The sequence below is a fragment of the Erpetoichthys calabaricus genome, chromosome 5, assembly GCF_900747795.2.
Source record: "Erpetoichthys calabaricus chromosome 5, fErpCal1.3, whole genome shotgun sequence".
NCBI classification, from domain to species: Eukaryota; Metazoa; Chordata; class Cladistia; order Polypteriformes; family Polypteridae; genus Erpetoichthys; species Erpetoichthys calabaricus.
The window spans coordinates 170,498,148-170,521,532 of NC_041398.2; the positions used below are offsets into that span (position 1 = coordinate 170,498,148).

The 23,385-nt window shown below is 37.2% G+C and overlaps 1 protein-coding gene across 2 annotated transcripts in view; it reads left to right on the top strand.

The window, feature by feature from the left end:
- fip1l1a (FIP1 like 1a (S. cerevisiae)) overlaps window positions 1-23,385 on the top strand; it is a 118,771-nt gene that overhangs the window by 39,755 nt on the left and 55,631 nt on the right. The gene's annotated exons all lie outside the window — the stretch shown is intronic.

The following is a 23,385-nucleotide window of genomic DNA, read 5'->3' on the forward strand; positions in this document are numbered from 1 at the left end:
AAACGTTTGTTTTAAAAATGTGTTTACACAGATTACTGTAGAAACGGAACACACATGAAATGCGTGTGTTCCAAATAACAATCTATTATTTCCACTCTAAAACTCCACTTCACTCCCAGATAATCAATCAAGGCATGAGCTGAGAGAATTTCGTGCACGTTCTAAGTCGGTGGGGGATGGAATAGTCGGCTGTTTGCAGCTTGTCTTTATCTGCACATTTAGAAGACAAAAGACGATGTCAGAGAGGTGCGAACGGATTTAAGAAGCGATTTAACTCTTTTAGGGCGGATGTCGACTTTTGTCGACAGGAGGGGTTGAAGGCGAATGTCGACAAAAGTCGACATCCAGGGATAAAGGGCGACAATCAGCTGTTAATGGCGACAAATCTCACTGTCACGTCACAGGCATTCCCTCTGTGCTTGGAGGAATGCTAGACTCGTTGACTCGGCAAATAAACATTGCGTGTGCGTGAGTTGTGAAATGTAAACAAAGGCAAGATGGCACCGACATGTGAAAAGGCAGCGAAGCAAGTGCAGAAAAGAAAACACTTGGCAGACGTTGTTTTGCGCATTACCGCGGAGTCGGACTCTTGATTTTTCAGAATCGGACTTTATTGGCAGTGATCAGGAGATCAAGCAAGAGAGTTAGAAGCAGGCATCAGCTGATCAGACACCAGCCGATGCCGCGCGAGCGGATCTGCTGCCAGTTGAGTGCCTTCGCGCAGCCGATGCATCTACGGCAAGGTTCGCATGGGATAAATACACATACATTGAACCGTTGAGAGCCGATCTGCTACCGGAGTTTACAAGACGGCATGGCATGCTTTTGGACACGACAGATCACCAGCTGCTGTACTTCAGGCTGCTCTCTCCTGATGCTGCTTTTCAGCTACTGTCAGACGAGACAAACAGGTAGGCAGAGATTTTTTTTGAATCGCGGGCTGCGTTTGCATCGCATTCTCGTTTTTCAAAGTGGAAACCCACAACGAAAGACGAGATGAAGCGCGCTGTGGCATTACAAATAGAGATGGGACAGAACTGGTGATATAACTTCAGGGAGCATTGGTCCAAACGTGTTTTGTCCCCTGGTGGCTTAGGTACGTGCTGCTGCAAAGTTTTATTCACTTCTGTAATAAACAGAAGCAAATCCCATGGGGTGAGCCAGGCTATAATGCCATACATAAAGTTCATAAAGTTTCAGAAGATGAAAAGAGGTGACAATACGGTTTCATGCAGGCAGAAAACTTGGTGGCAGTGGCATGGCACGATGGAAAATGGGTGACTTGTCTCTCTACAGTACACACTAACAATATATGTTAGAAAATGCAGCAACAGACAATTGAAAAATAGGCATCAAAACAACACATATTGTAAGGAGTGCAATGTGGCAATGACTGAGATTGGCTGCTTTGAGCGAGATCAGACTTTGCTGTGTAAAATGTATGTGATATGTATGTGAAATCATAGAGAATTCAGGCTCATACAACATGCAAGACAGTAACATTTGTCAAAAGTAAATATTTTTTGTTGATTTGATATGTTAAACAATTGCTTTGTGTTCTTTTTTAAAAAATGTTAGTTTTTGGAAAAATATTCAGCCCTGGGAGAAAAGAAACAAAAAAAAAAATTAGCCCTAAAAGAGTTAAGGTGGGACGGATCAATTAGTTTTTTCGTAGGCTCTGGTAATTCTAGTGTTAATGTATTTACAGATGCATTTAAATTCTGATGCTTGTATGCCAAAACAGATGCTTTGCAAATATATTGTGACTTATAATTGTACTTAATACTTGCTTAGGTCAGGTTTCCATCTTAAATGTAACCTTAGCTATGTCCTATCTATTTTTATCCAAGTTAACAAAGACCATTCACAATTATGATGTCCTAAAATCCTTAATTATAAATGTTCTTATTTATAAAATGTGTGGTGTCATATGTTTATAGTAAATATGAAAATGCTGGCAAGGTGAAACAAATACACCAAAGCTTCCTTCTTTGCATCAATTTAGTATCATTTAGAAACTGCCTCTGGGGTTGAAGACTTTAAAAACTTAGTTGTAGAGATGTACAGTGAGACACGCTGGTTCACTGCAGTTATGTACATTAAAAGTATTACAACTACCTTCTTGAAAGGTCTAGTTCATATATTAAAGAGCACTGATGTTTGTACGTTTATTTTTTGTGTTAATTGTTGAACTCTGGTTGCTGGAGAGTACAAAATAGATCTCTTTATTTGTGTCCTGATAACTTATATTTTTAATTTTTTAATAAAGTATATTTCATTTAACAAAAAAAAAAAAAGAAGTAAGAAAAAAAAGCCATGATGGTGTGTGCATTTCTTCAAACTTCATTTTTGGTTTGTCCAGGCCACCATTACTCTTGATTGAATAAACAGATTTGAGAATGTTATGTTTGGTTTTCACAATGCTAAAGGAAGACTGAACTTTACGTGAGGTCATGTATTTCTTAGGTATTGTCAGATGAAAACTAAGTACAGTGGAACCTCGGTTTGCGAGCATAATTCGTTCCGGAAACGTGCTCGTAGTCCAAAGCACTCGTATATCAAAGTGAATTTCCCCATAAGAAGTAATGGAAACTCAGATGATTTGTTCCACAACCCAAAACTATTCATAAAAAAATGATTAATACAAAATATAAAGTAAAAATACTTAAAACAAATTAACCTGCACTTTACCTTTGAAAAGAATCATGGCTGGTGTGAGTGAGTTTCTAAACTCTTGTGGGATTGCACCCAACGGGATGACAGGCGGAAGAGCGTCCCAAAGCAATCGCAGTCTCCCAGCGCTGTAGCAGTTTGCCGTAAAAGCGCATCTGAAAAGATCGCGGACATGCTACAAGCGCCTGCCGTCAATGGGTGATACAAGGAACATTATAAATGCGCAGGGCCCTGCCTGACTGCTGTGTCTGTGTATAGGAGAGCGGCAGATCCCGCTACAATAAATAACCACGCTGTTCCTGTTTCAAGCTGAATAAAGTTGGTGTTGCTAAAGTACTGAGACTCAGCTTCGTGTTTTAGGGTGCAAGACGGGGACTTGCACGTCACAGCATACATGCACACACGCGCGCGCTCACACACAGTCACAATGCTAATGCTGCAGTAAACAGTATACGCTCTTACGGATGTTGACTATATGAGTGAGGCACGCCGACTCAGACGGAGAATAGGAGATGATTGCCCACAATCCCTCAGTGAGAGAGAAGAACCATCAGCTCAGTTATGATCACATGACGCTCAGCAGACAAAACGTATACATACTACTCATACTGCAAGACCTCGCTCGTTTATCAAGTCAAAATTTATTAAAAATTTTTGCACGTCTTGCAAAACACTCGTAAACCAAGTTACTCGCAGACCGAGGTTCCACTGTATTCTGACACATTTAAAACTGACAGTCTTTACCAACCAGCTGAATTCTCCATTTAGCATAGCAACTCTGTTTTTCACCTTGCACATGAACATTTTTATGCTTAAAAAAAACCTTAAGCTTAAATTGCTTGTTCCCTGCCATTTTAAATTGCTTTCTAATCTTATGTTTTTAGGCTTCTTTGGACCATTTTCAGGAATCTGACACTCTGTTTGGGGATTTTGGTGTCATTGATTATGATTCTGACATTTATTTTTAATTTCCTTGTTTTAAGATTCATTTTCTTTTTTTGAAATTGTTTAGGTTCCACTTTTTGCTGCTTGAGTTGTTAGGGTTGTGTCCTTTGAGGTTCTGACCTTTGAAGAATGATGCAGTAGGTTAAAAAGTAGGCTGAGGGATTATTTCCTAATCTAAATTGTGGAAAATAACAAGCCTATGTTTTCAAACCACTTGCTGTTTTTTGTTAAAAATTCCTTCTGGTTTTGACTTTTGCTCACATTATTTTTAATGTTTTTTTTTGTGTGTGTGTTTTTTCTTTTTTTTATCTGTCGTCTTTTGGCTTTGTTGCACATACCTTTTGATATCTCAGTTTTGACCTTTTGATGATGTAACACCTGCAGGAGCCTACAGTAACTGTGTTTATGGTACAGTATGTTCAGATATTAGGCTGTAATATACAATGTATGTAGTCCCAAGGATATTTAAATGATTATACTGTAGGTATTCAAGCAGCCTTTCCTTCTCTTATAAACTAGATTTTAAAAGCATGCTCTTGCAAAAACTTCAAAGAGTTCATTTTAATGGAAATAACCTGAATTATCTTGTAATTTGTTAATTCAGCAGTACATACTGTTTATAACAGTATTTGAATTTTTGTATTTAGTTTGGATTACTGTTTCAGTTACTGCACAGAAAATGTCAATTAATTTAGAATGTACACATTCTAAGACAAATCATGTAGATCATGAAGAAATAAGAGGATATTGTGTAAAGCTACACATAATTGTTGCTACCTCACAAGAACATCATAAATTATACTGTACCGAGCGCCAACATGAAAAGACAGAGAAACACACCAAATGAGAGTAGATAGATAGATAGATAGATAGATAGATAGATAGATACTTTATTAATCCCGATGGGAAATTCACATTTAGACTGCTATCAGACATGTTTGTTTAACAATGTCTGAAGAATATCCATCCCGCTCTTACAGCCAAGAGAAGTACCTTGTAAAGTAACAATTATACTGAAATTAGCCCTGGCTGTAATTCTCATTCACTCTTCCAGTACCTCTCTGTTCTCTCCCTTCTTATCTTTGAGACTGTATTTATCCAGTGCCCTGGGAGTCGGTGCCTGCCGCCTTAAGCCTTCATGGGCTTATAAACTATAATGTGAATGTTCCTGGGGTTTATGGAATGCAATGCTCATTGCACCCGTGTGACTTTTTGCTGTAAATCGCCCATCCTGCCCTGATCTCTTTCAGGGTAATTTGCCGGTTTACCACAATGCAACTTGCATTCACAACCAACTGTGCATTTTTACTGTGATCTCACTTGCAATTCACATATGCATTCTCATCCATATTTGGGGCAAAGATCTTTGTGTGTGCTGATTTGCATAAGTTCAGCTTGCTTTGACATTACCTTTCATGGAGTGGTGGGATAATGTTTTAATTAATCTGTGTATTACTTTACATGTTGTAAGGGCATTCAGAGTTTGGTGCAAATTTCGAGAAACAGTTGGTTGTGATTTATCCAAATCATTGCTATTGCAAAGCTGAATTAAACAATGTTAATAACACATTCATTTTGTCAAATAGTACGTGGCTTCTCCACGTAGACCGAGAGATCATGTAATTTACAAGATTTCTTAAGAATATTGTTCCATCTCTGTCAAATCAATATCTTTTAATAAGTTGTTTGTTGTCCAGTGTTTCCAAAACAGGACATATCTTTTAATAAGTTTGTTGTTGTCCTGTGTTTCCAAAACATTCCACCTTTCCCGGGTTACATCTATCAATGTCTGCCTAAACGCAGTCTTATGGCAGCTCCTAGCAAATTAGGACTGATCGTGAGCTGTCCTACCTTATGGCAATGTTAGGAGTAGTTTGCTAAATTAGGAAAAGTGATAAAATGGTTTTACTCATCCTTCCAAGAGTAGGTCCCAGGCTTTCATTCTGCCATTTTTTTCAGAATCGGAATTCACTTTATTGAACAGGTTCACTAATGTGTACTAGCCCTTTGTCTTGATAGTTTTGTTGCGCCCGTACAAGGACTGCACAGAATACAAAAGATAAATATAAGAAGATAAAATATGAAGTATGATGCAGCATACAAGGGTGATCTAAAAAATAGTAGGATTAAAATGTCCAGGCACTCTGATGTGCAGATGTGCATAGATACTAAGTAGAAGCTCAGACATGATTAGGCAGAATGATTGCACATGGAAAAAAATCTTTTTAGATGACATGTTCTTTTTAGCTTTCGATGCACAAAGTCATTTGCCGGAGAGAATTCTTTGGAATAGGTTATGCCCTGGGTGAGTTTGCAGCCGGCTTCTTCACCCTGGACTCATATAGCGCTTGAACATAAGGTAAGTTACAGTTTATCTTTTCATAAGCTTTGATCATGCACTGCAGATTGGCCTTAGCCTGAACATAGGCAGCACCTAACCCAGCTAGCTGTAGATGACCTCAGAATGGACTTGATGATGGCTGTGTAGAATTTGACCTGTATTTCTTTAAGGGAGATTGAATTTCCTCAGCTAAAGCATAAAGAACATTCTCTGATGGGCTTTCTTATTATTATTAACTAGCAAAATACCCGCGCTTCGCAGCGGAGAAGTAGTGTGTTAAACAGGTTATGAAAAAGTAAAGGAAACATTTTAAAAATAACGTAACATGATTGTCAATGTAATTGTGTTGTCATTGTTATGAGTGTTGCTGTCATATATATATATATATACATACATATACACATATATATATATATATATATATATATATCTATATATATAAAAATGGAATGGGTAGGTCGTCGGGTGGGCCTTTTTTTCATTCCGTTGAAAGACACGCCCTACTCACTGGACAGTTAAAAACACCAATCAAACTAACGATGACATCAAGTATTACCCAATCAAAAGTAGGAAAGGAGGCATCTTCATAAAATGCGTGTGGGATGATTTGCATGAGACGCTGCTTTAAAAAAAAAATGATAAAAAAAATACGGGATAAATCCCGTCCAGTATTGATTCAAAACGGGACGCGCAATTTCATTCTCAAACGCGGCACGATTCCGTATTTTAAAGGACGGGTGGCAACCCTACAGTGCCAGGTAACCACCCATACAATCACATTGTGATTCAGACTAGGAATGCAATGAATGTAATTACCCCGATCTACATACAAGGCGAAAGTGTTGCAACATTCAAAGATGATGGTTTGGGATAAGTACACCATACAACATAAAAGAGCTTATGAAGCCTTGAACCGAAAAAAGCAACATCTCAGAGATAGTAAAAAAAAAAAATAGGAGCTAATGTCGTTTTACTCGCTGTAGATTTTAGTCAAACATTACCAGTTATTTCACGAGGGAGACCAGCACATCAACTCAACGCGTGTTTAAAATCCATGCTTCTCCCACGCTCGGTTATATGTCGCGTGTTCTCGGGTAGGTGCACCAAAAAATGTATACATTTAAGCATGTAATGGGCAAACAAAAAATGAGGTATACCCGAAGGCACAGCAGTAGTACTTAATGTAACTTTACTTCTTAAATGTTAATGTTTTACTGTTTAATAATTTATACGCTTCTTATATGTTGTTCAAATTCTTTTATCAAAATACCACTGACAGCGCAATGCACGATAACATCGAGTGAATACACCATACACATCCGCCCACGGCTGCCCTGCTGTGCGCAGATAGGACTTGATTGTACAATAAAATAAAATAAAGATAAAAAGACTAAAACAATCATCACCCATAAAGCGGATAGTAGACGTGACGTACTATATGTGTACCACATTTCAAGTGTATAGGTGCAACGGTTTGCGAGCTACAGGTCATTTAAAATCCTGGACAGACACACAAATTGCCACGGTAGCAAATTACAGAAGAAGATTTTACTGTTTAATAATTTATATTTATATGAAATGTGCTTCTTATATATTACTTCATATTCTCATATGATAATGATGTTAATGTTTATATTGATTTCTGTGTTATTAAAACTGCATGTATGTGTGTATATGTATATATATATATATATATATATATATACGAGCTGTATATACCCGGCGTTGCCCGGGGCAGAAGTAACCTAATCGGTCAAACACTTACATATATACCAAAGTAAACCTAATCGGTCAAACAGTTACATATATAAAAAAACCGAACCTAATCGGACAAACAGCTAATCTATATACATAAGCAAACCTAATTGGTCAAACAGTTACATAAATACAAAAGCAAACCTAATCGATCAAACAGCTTCATATATACAGAAGCGAACCTAATTGGTCAAACAGTTATGCATGTGCAGAATGATTTTACAAACATTATGCATTGTTAACAATCATTAAAAAGAAAAGATTGAGGAACTGTTCTTCTATATGTGATGAAGCTACTAATCAGACAGATTTTTTTCAGGACCCAGCTGTTTCATAACTAAACTACTGCCACCCCAAAGTAATGCCTAATAGTGGTTTTTGGGGTAGCTGTGGAATAAAAAGGGTGTTTTTTAGTCAGTAAGAATCTGACACTACCCTTCAGTACGGGCTGAAGGGTGCCTATGTAAGGTTTTACATCCTTCCCGTATGGAAAAAAAAACATACTAAACTTTTTTTTCATCATTACACATAATCTCAGTCAAATGGAAGTACGCATTCTCAATTTATTTTTATCTAATTTTTACTTTTTCACAAAGCCATCCCATGCCAATTTGTATGAATAAACTTTTGCTAGAGAGTTAGCAAAAGTTTATTCATGCACATATTTTAATACGGATAATCTATCTGTAATCAAGGTTCTCATTTTCATTCTAATTTAAAATAATAATAGATACTCATTTTTTTCTTCTGTTTTAGAAAAACCAATCTATGCCACCTACGTCTTCGTCAAGTCAGCTTCATCCAGCTTCATCACATATAGAAGAAGAGTTCCTCAATCTTTTCTTTTTAATGATTGTTAACACGCATAATCTTTGTAAAATTATTCTGCACATGCATAACTGTTTGACCAATTAGGTTTGCTTCTGTATATATGAAGCTGTTTCATCGATTAGGTTTGCTTTTGTATTTATGTAACTGTTTGACCAATTAGGTTTGCTTATGTATATAGATTAGCTGTTTGTCCGATTAGGTTCGCTTCTGTATATATGAAGCTGTTTGTCCGATTAGGTTCGGTTTTTTTATATATGTAACTGTTTGACCGATTAGGTTTACTTTGGTATATATGTAAGTGTTTGACCGATTAGGTTACTTCTGCCCCGGGCAACGCCGGGTATATACAGCTCGTATATATATATATATATATATATATATATATATATATATATTGCAAACTGTTTCTTCTTCATTGAGGTTTTGTCTTGGAGAGCTTTTTTCATTTCATTGAAAATTAAAGCAGCAGCTGCCAAATTATGTAGCTTTCTTATTAATTTTTCAACATTGTGTAAAATAACTTTATAAAGTAACATAAAAGGTTTAAATACTGGTTATCCTTTTACACTAAAATATTACTAAAGAGATACAAAAAAAGTAAAATGCATATGTTCTTTTTCTTTAAGGAGATTAAATATTACTGAAGAAAGAAAAAAAAAAACTAAAACAGCCAAATGGGGCTATGCATACAAACTTAAAAGGTTTAAATAAAACAGAAATATACACTTTTATTTTTACTTGCTTAACTTCTAGAGGGTGTATCCTGTAGCAAAGCCCTAACTTTTTTCGTGAAAGCCCGTTTCAGTCAATAAGTCTTAAAAACAGGTGTAAAGATATTGACAATAAGCTACGCAAACCCACCAAGACATGGAATCGTTTAAATCAAGTATCATTACATCTTCCTTTCTTAAAGAGAAGTAAGGCAGTACTTATAAGCTTACATATATATATATATATATATATAGATATACATACATGTATATATATCTATATCTATATAAATCTATATATATCTATATCTATATATGTACTGCTTTTACATTTTTATGAAGAAGAAAAGCTTTTTAAATTGAGGGAAAATATCCCAATAGCAATTTGTTAAGGATCTGTTTTTTTTATGAAGCAGCCTTAACACAGCTTTTCCGCTGTTTTATAAACGAACGCCATATAAGGTCTTCCTTTTTCCTTGCTTCGCCAAGGAAAGAGCCTTTTTATTAAATCCAAGGGTTCTTCGCTTTTTTTTTTTGTTTGTTACGATTGTTATAGTTCTGTTTGTATACGACGTTGTCAGTTCAGCACTCAGGTTGTAATATGACCAAGCCGTGCAAGCTTACTGTTAAGAATGCAACGTATAGTTGTACATGAGAAAAGCAATCTTGCCTCAAATCAATGGCAACCTTTTGTAGGTCTATGAACTTAATTTAAAGTTTAGGTTTACACGGTGCTTTCTTTCCGAAGTACCTGCACTCATGAATATGTCTGTATGCGTCAGTCGCTCAAATCCCCGCGCTTCGCACCGGCGAAGTACTGCTTTTAAATTTTTATTAAGAAGAAAAGAAAACCTTTTAAAATTGAGGGAAAATATACCAATAACAGTTTGTTAAGGATCTGTTTTTTTGTGAAGCTGCGTTCACTCGAGTGATCACTTCGAGCTGACTTGCTGGCTAACCATAAGCGTTACCTGGTAGGTAACCACCCATACAATCAGATTGTGAATCAGACTACGAATGCCGTGAATGTAATTACCCCGATCTACATGCTGTCAAATAAACGAACCACACGCCGTGGCGCAATTTTAGGGGCTTCGCCTCTAGCGCTGACGTCCGAGGTTCAATTCCCGTATTGGAGTGAAGTGAGTGGGTGGTTACCTACCAGGTAACGCTTATGGTTGGCCAGCAAGTCAGGTAACATCAGCCACGGTGCCTTCAGTTGTGAGAAGCAGATCATAGAATGGATGAAAATAGTTTACTGTCAAATAATGCAAAGAGTACGCGACACCTGTTTCCCCCTTATTCTTGGCTCATCAGGCGTACACACTCACTGCACTCGCTTACAGTAATCGAACGTCGGACGTCAGCGTTAGAGGGGCTTCGCAGCGGTGAAGTATTGCTTTTAAATTTTAATTAAGAAAAGAAAACCTTTTTAAATTAAGTCTTAAAAAGAGGTGTAAAGATATTGACAATAAGCTACGCAAACCCACCAAGACATGCAATCGTTTAAATCAAGGCGCAAGTCGAAAAACACCATCCCATAATATTAGTTAACGATTAACACATTTCTATATGTATTGTAAGCATACAATACAACTGATAATATGTTGTGCTTATTTATCTGGTGTACTGACATTTTTGCGCGTTTAACAGCTGAAATCTAACGTGGTTTGTGCCCTTCAGAATGAAAAGAGTTTGCATTTACCTTTGTAATAAAAGGCGAGCTTTTAAGCCTGAGAAATCACCTCGTAAATGCACACGTTTAATTGCACATGTGTTAATATGTATGCTTATACAGTATTAAAAGACACTCAACAAGTACACAGTATTAAAAGACAGTCAACAATTAACGTCATTTACCTTCGTTCCCGCGTTTGACTTGTGCTGTAAATCTCTTCCTCGTTTTCAGTTCACGTGATTACTTAGGAGGCGTAATACGTGATGACGCGATACGTGACTCCGCCTCCTCCATTAGAGTATATGGACAAAAAACAGGTTCCAGTTATGACCATTACACGTAGAATTTCGAAATGAAACCTGCCTAACTTTTGTAAGTAAGCTGTAAGGAATGAGCCTGCCAAATTTCAGACTTCTACCTACACGGGAAGTTGGAGAATTAGTGATGAGTGAGTCAGTCAGTCAGTGAGTCAGTGAGGGCTTTGCCTTTTATTAGTATAGATACATGTGAAGTCATTGTCTCACTTAAGGTTTTGAGACAGCACTGTGCCCAGAAGCTTAAAAAACTGTTGTCATCCCAACGGGTGAGCAGGTGACTGTTTCCTTAAATCTATGATCATCTATTTTTTTGATTAAGATCCAAATTATTAGGGCTGCACCACAAAGTCATATTTACCACCTCTTGTCTTTATATGGACTCAGCATTGTTTGAAATGATGCCTATTAGTTGATGTCATGTGCAAATTTAAGAAGATTGACAGACAAATTGCCAAAAGTACAGTAATGTTGAGTTGGTTAGGACTATTTTCATAGTCTGAGGCAAAGGATAAATATAGGCATAGCTCTTTCAAGTAGCAGGTAAACTTTGCTAATATAAGAAGCTAACATAGTCTTTTCTTTATGAAGATACTTCACTTTTTTAAGGAGTACTAATTATTAGTTATATGAGGTCTAACTCAAAACACATTAATTTCTCAGTGGTTTAAAAATCTATATATATATAATTCACTAAGGCAGCCGACCATGGCAGGCAAGACGCAAGACAGAGCCACGCCCACCAACAATTCACTAAGCAGCCGACCATTGGATATGCATGACAGAGCCCCGCCCACCAACTCTAACCCTCCTCCCGCGTCATGGGATATGCACGACAGAGCTCCGTCCGCCAACTGTGACCTTCCTTCCGCGTCCACCCTCACTTTCGAGGCATGCACACTGCCTGCTCATGTGCTAGCACGCAAGACCTCACCAAACACCACCTCAGTCGCTTTCGTCTCTACTACAGTCCACATGCACCTCTGAGCCACGTTGACTTTTCATTGTTCTTTTCAGTTCTGGCTGCTTTTCTATATATAATCCTCTAAGTCGCCCGACCATGGGATACACACACACGCAAGACAGAGCCCCGCCAGCCAACTCTAACCCTCCACCCATGTCATGGGATACGTACAACAGAGCCTCGCCCATCAACTCTAACACTCCTCCCACGTCCATTACCTTCACATTGTTTTCCTTTTATTTCTGATCCCGTTCAACAACTATATGGTGACATCGACTTCTCAACTGTGACTCCGGAACAACTCAGTACGCAAGCTATATTAAGCGTCACCAACGAAGACTCGCTACACCTTAATGAACAGGTACTGAAACTTATCCCTACCAATGAAGTAACTTTCACCAGCGTTGACTCCATCGTCCCAGGCAATCCTGCAGATCAAGTTTCATTCCCCGAAGAATTTCTTAACAGTCTTACTCCCACTGGCATGCCTCCGCATAAACTCAAAATTAAAATTATTTCAGTTGATATGCTTCTCAGAATCCTCATGCCAGCCAGAAGTCTCTGTGATGGCACTAGACTGACTGTTACCAACATTCACCGCAATGTACTGGAGTGTAAAACTATTGCAGCTCCTACCTCACAAACTGTCCTTATTCCCCGGATATCCCTGACCCCATCAGATTCAAATTTTGCTTTTACTTTTGCACGCAGACAATTTCCTGTTAGATTGGCCTTTGCAATGACAATTAATAAGGCACAGGGACAAACTTTCAAAACGATATGCCTGTATCTGCCAAAACCAGTGTTCAGTCACGGACAGTTGTATGTTGCTCTCTCCAGAGTTCCATCCTTTCATTCACTCACAGTCGTATCCTTAAACCCACCCCATTTGGACAACTGTGTCGTTCAGGAAGTGTTCACCCATCAATAAATAATTATGTGGCGTATGCTACGCCGCGGGTTGGCTAGTAAGTAATATTTTGTTAATTTTTAAGACTGGGGGCTTTGCCCCCTGCTCACTTTGCTCGCCAGCCCCCGTGTTTGGTTTTCACACTTTTAAGATTTTTTTTTCTTTGAATTGTTTCTATTTCATTAGTTTCACTTTTATTTCAGAGCTTCAGTAAAAACAATATTTGGAATCTTTCGAGTCCCAACATGCTGAATCTTTTAAATGAGGTCCGTGAAACGTGTTTAATGACTTCGTACCATAATTCAGGATAGGTTTCTCTGTTTGGAATTTCAGCACAGACAAAACGATCTACATCATCAGCAATTAATAATTTTTTTTGCAAAGTAACCAATACATGCATGTGTTGTAAACCCCGTTTTTGAAATTCTCTGACTTAAACTTCAAAGTCTTACAATATTTACATACTTCTGACATATTACTTATGTCCATATATTCAATCTCTATTCGCCTTTTCGTTATTTCTCCGAGTAATAATTTCTCTTTGTTTGTGCTAATGCAGTGTTTACTTTCTTTGTTTTGACACTTTCGTTTTTTTCTGCTTTCATATTCTGTATCTTGCTCTGCATGTGTTTTGCGCCTACATTTTTTTTTAGTCTTTTTAATTCCACTGCTTTCATTATCTATAACCTGCTCTGCATGTGTTTGGCCCCCTTGTTTTTTAACCTCTTTATGACGTTTTACTTTGTTTTCTACTCTTTGTCTTTTATTTCTGACCTCGCTTTGTCCTGCTCATTTTTCAATGACACGTGGTCTGTGGTAATTATTTTCCCTTTTTTCAAGTAATAATTTTCGTTTGTTTGTGCTACTGTGATCTTTATCTTTTTTATATATCTTTTAATTTAACTGCTTTCATATTCTTTAACTGGGCGGCACGGTGGCACAGTGGTAGCGCTGCTGCCTCGCAGTTAGGAGACCCGGGTTCGTTTCCTGGGTCCTCCCTGCATGGAGTTTACATGTTCTCCCCGTGTCTGCGTGGGTTTCCTCCCACAGTCCAAAGACATGCAGGTTAGGTGGATTGGTGATTCTAAATTGGCCCTAGTGTGTGCTTGGTGTGTGGGTGTGTTTGTGTGTGTCCTGCGGTGGGTTGGCACTAGGCCTGTGCAATATATCGAGTGGCACAATATGAACAATATTTTTTAATGCATCGTTTGAAAACAAACCTATCGCGATATATTATGTAATATGTTTTATTAAACACTACAAGTGTGTAGTGCGTTATTTCTGCTAATTGGAGCACATCCTAAATACAGTCATTGCAATTAAACCCCGCCTCCTGCTTATCTTAAACAGTAACAACAATGGCTGAGATGGAGGCAGAAACGAGTACGGCTATCGGCGATGATTTAGTACCAAAAAAAAGGTACAAATGTGACCTCCGTTGTTTGGAAATGGTTTGGCTTTAGACAAAATGATACAGAACAAAAGACTGTTATGTAAACTTTGTAAGAGAGAAGTAGGAACGAAGAGCGGCAACACCTCGAACCTCTTCAATCATTTGAAAACAAAACACGTTACGAAGTACGAAGAATGTATTAAACTTCGCGAGAACTCTGCTCAAAAACGCAACGAAACACATCCCTGCAGCAAAACAAATCACGCTGGTGGCAACGTTCTCTCGTTGCATACCGTATGAAAAAACAAGCCCCAAATGGAAGGAAATAACAGCTGCAGTAACATACGACATTGCAAAAGATATGCATTTAGCACATAGTGAACTGCCACAGGGCATCTTTAAAGCCAGAGGCAGTTGACAGACTTGTCTTTCTTGCACAAAATTTGTGAAATTGTGTTACCTGAATGCATGTTCTTGCCACGCTTTGTTTACAAAACATAGCTTAAAAAGAGCATATTGAAACATTATTATTTAAAGTTTTTTTTAGGCAAACCTAGTAAAGTAGATAAAGCATCTACTCCTACGTCACCTAATATTCAGACAACTGGCTTTCTTGCTTAAATGTTTAGGTGTGTTTCTTGCATTAATGAGTATATTTTGGTTTATGCCTATGATGTAAATTTGTAAGTTTGCAGTTACATGTAAATAACTAAAGAGCAATATAAATGTGTGGCTTCTTTTTTAAGTAATAATAGATAGGAAAAAAACATATCGTTGCATATCGTATATTGACTTTTGGTCCAAAAATATCGCAATTTGAATTTTGAGCCATATCGCCCAGCCCTAGTTGGCACCCTGCCTGGGATTGGTTCCTGCCTTGTGCCCTGTGTTGGCTGGGATTGGCTCCAGCAGATCCCCGTGACCCTGTTTTCGGATTCAGCGGGTTGGAAAATGGATGGATGGATGGATGGATTATTCTTTTTCTTTTTTTGCATTCTTTTTCTCTCCAAGGCTTTTGAGTCTCTTTTCTCCGCGCTGCTCTTTCTTCTTCGCTTAGTCGTCGACATTTCTTCTATAACGTATTGTCCTTATACTCTTTATTTGATATTGGTTGTAAGTAGGGTGTGTTTTGCAAGAATGTCATGTTATACGTCCCCGCGAGATGGTCCTGGGTAAATCTCTTGGCACAAAGTCTCATGTTTAAGGTCCCCGCGAGACGCTCCGTGGCCAATCTCTTTCGTCTCAAGGGTCTTTTAAGTGTCTTCTGTGATCTTCATGTGAAGATCACGTCTCATCTCCCCTAGTCTTTTTCTCACAGGATTTTTTTTATGATAGAGAGATAGCCAAATTGTGCTTGGACCAAGATGCATAGAGAATTAATGGGATAATGCTGATGATTTCTTTGTTTTACTTAGATTTAGTCGTCTTTTGACCTAGTTAGAATACTTTTAGTTGTTAGGATTGGTAGTGTTTCTTTATTTTTATTTTAGTGTATAGCAGTTCTAGGAAAATTTACATTTTTTATTTTAACGTGCTGCTGTCTAAGCACTACACCAGTGAATCGGATGTTATTTGTTGTAAAGTATGTGAAGGTGTTGAAAGGTGGTTTTTTTTTTTTTTTCTTCTTTTCTTTCTCGGTGGTGCAGGTAAGGCACTTATTTGCTGTTAGCCATAGAGTGGTTTTCCTAGTGAGACATTAGCACATATTGATCTCTCACCTGGTTTGTTCATGTGGTTTATATTTCAGTCAACCTGTCTATTTAAAAAACAAACAAATTTATTACAACTGCTTATCTGTTCACTTCTGAAACCCAATGACTGGAGTTTATTCTGGACCCTTTATTAAGAGCAGTTATCATGATTTCAGTGGCCAAGTCACTGTTACTCATTTTAGTATTTCTTTTTACTTACAGAATTGTGAATTTCAAAATGTATGGTAAGCTTATTCCCCAAGGAAGTTACACAGATACACTTAATTGAGATTATGGTGAAATTTGACTTTTTGCAAAAAAAAGAAATCACTAGTACAGTACTTATAATTAATTCAGTTTTTAAAGCATTTGATCTACCTTTTACAAATGCAAAGGAATCATCACAGTATTTCTAATTTATTAATTGGCAATTAATGTTACTTTACAAATTTTGCTTGTAAGCATCTGCCTTTTAAAGTGCCATTTCTGATTTAATCACTTGCAATAGAAAATGTTTGTATTAAGCTTGAGTTTATTTATAATATAAAGAAAACAAGAAAAGGCAGAATTTGGTAATGTATTGCTAGTTAATAAGATATGTAATGCTTGCATCTTCAGCTTTTAATAAAATGAGAATATGCAAAAGCGCTAAAATGCCTTTTTAATAAAATTTGTCTTAATCAGAATATTTTTGATTTTACACTTTATTCAGAATACCGCATTAGGTAGACTGTGTGACTCCTGGTTTCTAATTGTATTTTGTTATTTGGTTTACTGAGTCTTAATTGTGCAATATTCAGATGATGACTTGTAGACTAGTTTCTTACAAAGCAATTGGTTTACTGGGAAGTCTGCAGTTGAATACATGAATTCAGGCATTTTGGTTTTGCTTTACAAATGTGTTTGGCTTTATGCATATGATGCATGATTTAGCAGATGTTAAGAAACCAGCTATAATAGCATACTAAATACCTAATACAACAGTTTTATTACTTTTTACGTTGTCTGGTTTTAAATATGTATTACATGCAGCACTTCAGTTTTGCAGTCAAAGCCATCTTTAAGATGATGTACTTTGAAGATGGTATATAGGAAAAGGAGTATTTTAGAGATGTCACTACAAGATTTTTTTCTGTGTTCACCAGTCATAAATAACACTCCTGTTAAAAAAAATCTTTCGCTTTTAGCAGTATTAGGCTGTGAGGAGCTGTTGTAACCTTTAAAGAAAGGCAACAAAAGAATTGTTGGTCCTGCAGTTGAGTATCAGCAGTCATGCATTTGCTTCATAAACTGATCAAATATCTCATTTTTTGTGGTTGTTGCAACCAGATGAGATCATTTTCTACTGACTTTGCAGTTCTGCTTGTGGCTGCAGCAGCCTAGTTAATCTACATGTTAATTTTAAATTTCATATGATTTTTGTGATCATTCTGTAGCTTATGAAATGTGATAAGGGTGTCAGTTATTTTAGTAATGTTTTGAATAGACCATTTTCCAATTGGTAATCAAAAAGTTATTAAACCTGGCTTCTTAAGAGAAATATCAGTAAAACCCAAAAGTTTTTGCCGTAATCTTTATTAAGATAAAACACATTTCTTATAATATACATAAGGCTTTTCCATGGTCTTGAATAATTTGTCTTTTGCAACCACTCTTCTTGAGCATTTGTACCCCTTCATCATTGGCATACCACATCCCACAGTGGTAGCCCTTCATATTGGGGAACAAGTGATCGTTGTTAAGGGCCAAGCATGGAGAAGAAGCTGCATGTACAGTGTGTGGTTTAACAAAGTCATCTTTCTAACCTTTGCAGTGTGTACACTGCATAGAGGTATTATTGTGATGTAGAACGAAAATTGTTTTCCTTGACTCGTTGCTTTAAACCCCAAAGCAAGTCAATTTTATATTGATAAGTTATGCAGGTCTTTCAGAGATGTAATCAATCAAAAATGTGCTATATCCTTAATATCATGAAACCTTTGTACTTGTGACCTTGCCAACATAACTTAGATCTTTAATTTTTTGGTCTTGGGAGAATCACCATGCTTCCTTTGTTTCAGTGTTTGGATGAGTGCTGTCAAGTTAGACAACGCTTAATATTTAAATATTGGTAATTAACATAAGTATGATATTGAATATACTAAAATACAGATTAAACATTCTGGGAGCTGCATTTATTGTACATCTGTATGTTACATTCTTTTTTAAAAAATATTTTTTATCAATATATTTAGGTGTATGACTGTCCTACTGTTGCTTAAAAGGCACACATGAACATTCAAATGAATGAAACAATTGAAAACTCAGTACTTTACAAAATCTGTACACTTGTGTTTTCTCAAGAGACATAGTCAAATATCTTGGTGAGCAAGGAACAATACTGCCTTTAATGCACATAAGAAAACCAGACAGAATTGCTTTTGAATGCTTAAAAAAGTTAAATGTGTTCATTAATATTTTGTGAATTGAGGCACTGTGAATCTACAACAAGTTTATAAATTTTCAAATTAAACATACTATGTCTTGCACAATCATAATAATTGCTATCTTTTAATGGTAAAAGTGACTTCTTAATGAAGCTTTGAATCAAAGCTGCCTTATTGGTTCATAGGAATTGAGATTTTTCACCAGCTTATTTCTAGACCTTTTGCATCTCTGGTGTGATCTAGACTGGCGATCTTATGAAAATGAGTGCAGTTTCATATCACATTTTTTTTGTGTAAGCTCCCATGTGAAAGAGCATTTTTTGCTATCAGAAATAGCTAAACGTAACCGTTCCCACTTAAAGTACTTCCTCCATATTATTTAGCAACACATCAACTAAGAAAAATTTAGTTTGTCGTGCAGGATGCCAGTTCGGTGCTTCAGGTGGGAGCAGTAGATCAAATAATCAAATACGGTACTTAACTAAACTTGATTTTTTTTTTTCTTTTCTCTTCTTTTACAGATGCAGCAAATGTGTATAGGTGACCTGAATTTTGTGTTTTTCATTATGCTTTGTTGTTTTAGGCAGTTTTTATTAAGTCAGTGGCCAACAAAGCTATGTACTGCATGTTAAATTGCGCATTAGGTCAGTGGCTAAATAAGCATTTCTTATGTTAACAAAAGTCTCTTTAAAAAGTTTTTTTTTTTTAAGCCATAATAATACAGTGATCCCTCGCTATATCGCGCTTCGCCTTTCGCGGCTTCACTCCATCGCGGATTTTATATGTAAGCATATTTAAATATATATCGCGGATTTTTTGCTGGTTCGCAGATTTCTGCGGACAATGGGTCTTTTAATTTCTGGTACATGCTTCCTCAATTGGTTTGCCCAGTTGATTTCATACAAGGGACACTATTGGCAGATGGCTGAGAAGCTAGATTGCTTACTTTTCTCTCTCTCTTGCGCTGAGTTTCTCTGATCCTGACGTATGGGGATTGAGCAGGGGGGGCTGTTCGCACACCTAGACGATACGGACGCTCGTCTAAAAATGCTGAAAGATTATCTTCACGTTGCTATCTTTTGTGCAGCTGCTTCCTGAAACGACATGCTGCACGGTGCTTCGCATACTTAAAAGCTCGAAGGGCACGTATTGATTTTTGACTGAAAAACAAACTCTCTCTCTCTCTCTCTCTCTCTCTCTCTCTCTCTCTCTCTCTCTCTCTCTCTCCCCCTCCCTCTGCTCCTGACGGAGGGGGGTGTGAGCTGCCGCCTTCAACAGCTTTGTGCCGCGGTGCTTCGCATACTTAAAAGCCAAACAGCCCTATTGATTTGTTTGCTAGAGATTGTTTTCTCTATCTATGTGACATTCTGTGCTCCTGACACGCACTCCTTTGAAGAGGAAGATATGTTTGCATTCTTTTAATTGTGAGACAGAACTGTCATCTCTGTCTTGTCATGGAGCACAGTTTAAACTTCTGAAAAAGAGACAAATGTTTGTTTGCAGTGTTTGAATAACGTTCCTGTCTCTCTACAACCTCCTGTGTTTCTGCGCAAATCTGTGACCCAAGCATGACAATATAAAAATAACCATATAAACATATGGTTTCTACTTCGCGGATTTTCTTATTTCGCGGGTGGCTCTGGAACGCAACCCCCGCGATGGAGGAGGGATTACTGTAATTGGAAGTTCAGAAATACGGCACTTTTTTCCCATTGTCATTAATAAGGAAGGAAACTACTTTTGCTTGCTGTGATTGCTTAAAAGTTCTAGCGTAAAACAGCAATATGTAAGGAAGTTTGGTTTTGGGTGACTTTCAAAATTTTGAAATGGCCGATTGCGGAAATGATGTGCAATAACAAATCTGTGAAATACTTCAGTAGTTCATAGCATTTCTGAAGTAGCATGATATCAGAATTACTGTGAGTTAAAACTAATAACCATACTTTTGAGTGTCAGCCTTTGCCTTAATGTAAAAATATGTTTGAACAGTGACCTTTGATCTGACAATCCTAGTTTAGACCAGGGGTGGGCAAATTCAGTCCTGGAGGGCCGCAGTGGCTGCAGGTTTTTGCTCCAACCCAATTGCTTAATAAGAAACCCTTATTGCTCAAGTAACACTTCAGCTTCACTTTAGTTGTCTCACTCGTTAAGATTTTGAATCCTTATTGCTTATTTTAGTCTTAAACAGCTGTAGTCTTGGTTTTTAATTGCTCCTAATTAGCAATGCCATGCAAATGACAAAAGAGGCCAGCATTTCTCCATTTAGCTTGTTACCATTTACACCTGTGTGTATTTATCATGCACTATTTGGTTGAATTAAATACTTGGAAGGAAAGTGAAGAGAAAAAAGTGAAGCACTGAGAATTACTCATCTGTTTTAGACTTCAAATCATTTGGATGATATCCTTAGAAAGGACAATAAATCTAGGATATGAGAATGACCTGACATGACAGAGTTAACACACTAACAAGCCATGCAATTAAATAATTGACAAGGATTGATTTTTAATTAAGCAACTGGGTTGGAACAAAAACCTGCAACCAGTGCGGCCCTCCAGGACTGAATTTGCCCACCCCTGGTTTAGACTTAAATTCATTCCTGTATGTAAAATGCTTCCTAAATTTTTCATAGACTGAATTCATTAGTTTAAGATTCTTTTTGGGAAGAGTGTAGCTTAATTATAGGAGTCACCATTCTGCTTATCTGGCATGAACCAACATGTATCTATAATTAATTCCTGTAGTACCTACTTTCATGCACCTTTTATTCTCTATTATGATTCACTCAACAGTTGCATAATTTTTTTGCCAATATTCTTGGCTAGCCAGGCCATGGGTAAACCAGAACTGTACACTATAAACAAGCGCTGACTGATATCAAGTGCAGATATATCAGGCAAATATTTGTTCACTATATATGCATTTGTATCTGTTGAACCTGTACTTGATAATATGATGCCGAATCTCTTCCAAACAAAGCTTCTATTAGATTATTGACCTCGCTTTGAAAAGCCACCCCGCCTTGACTGATATATACAATGACAGTAACAAACTGAGCATTAACATTGTATTAACAATTCCGTGGGTTTCAAAATGCTAAACTTCGTGTGAGTTCATCCATCCTGGGATTGAAAGTAAGACATATTCCTTTATAGAGATTGTATAAAGTCAGTTATTTACTTACTATTATACTTGAAGTTCACATTTTTTCCATTTAAAGTATGTTCCTTGTTTTTCTACATTTTCCTCAATGTCTTTATCCTGCTGAAATGGTTGTTGCAGAGCCTAATATAAGCGTGCACAAGGTTTTAACTCGGTAGCTAAGACCACCTTTGTTTCAAAGGTTAGTTGTTTATCCAGTTAAAAAAATGCAGATCTTTGCCTGTAAATGGTTATACATTTCTCTGTATGCTGCAGTCATTGCTTGATAGAACACTTACACAGTGAGACTTTGCAGATTAGCAGTCCACCTCTATTAGAGCTTCTGTTTTCTTATAATAATTCTGTATTTGTCACATGCATAGTTATACAGGACAACACGCAGTGAAATGCATCTTTTTCGCATACCCCTTGGGGTCAGAGCGCAGGGACAGCCATTGTACAGCCCCTGGAGCAATTGAAGGTTAAGGGCCTTCCTCAAGGGCCCAGCAGAGTAGCATCTTTTTTGGCAGTGACGAGGATTCGAACCAGCAACCTTCGTTATCAAAGTGACATACAGGTTGTTATTCAATCTGACTTTTGAAGTGTCCTTCCTGTCAACTGTCAAAATAGCAGACATTTGGCTTTCTAAGGCATATAAACTTGCCTCTGTAAATTTGCAGTGATTACTTGATATGACAGCTTATGTGTTAGTAGTGCATGCCAACCTGTATTTGAGGTCAACTCAATAGCGTGTTTTCAATCTGGCTATTCTATTTCAGAAAAGTAACTGAATTCCTTTTGCTTTTGAAAGAGCCCACACATGTTACTCTGATTAGCTACAGAGACAATTACTTTTTATGCAAATAAACTCACAAAATGCCTTGCTGCCTGGGAGCAAACAGAAGTTTGTTCGTGTGCATTAAACAAATATTTATATGCTTTTGTATTCATACAAAGCGTTAGTGTTTACGTTTACGTAGAGCTGTGATGAAAAAATGTGTTTTAGGCATGCTCTCTGTGCATTTTGTTACTTACTTATCCTATATTAGCTGTGTGAAAAGCTGTGAAACCAATTATGCGATTTCCCTGGCTGAACATGCTGTGTCAGTGACGTTCAAACAAACAGGTAACTGCAGAAATAAATAAGCAATCTTAGGTTATTGATGGGGATTCTGCCGGTCACGTAATTTGAGCAAAAGCCAGATCTGTTAAAGTACTTTTTTGTTTTTTATATAAATGTGACGGCTATTGTAGTGTCAGTTTCATGACAAGTGGGAATCTGGCAAATATAAACATTCCAGCAGACTATCAACTCTAATAAACAGATACTTTCTTCCAGCAATCATAATACACGATCAACAGCACAGAATGCCATTTTCAAGTTTAGGCTCAAAAGGTGTTGATCATCTCTCATAACTCGTTATTTACGTAGAGGCATTTTATGTTTGCTCATAGCTACTGCACTGTTTCCAACTTTGAATCACTGAAAAATCTTTCAACATCTCTGAATCATAGATTAGGTTAGAAAGTGAACCCTAGGTGTTTTTTAAATTAAATTGAGCAGCCATCTGGGTTAATAATTAGGATTAAAATGTCTTTAATATTGAGATTCA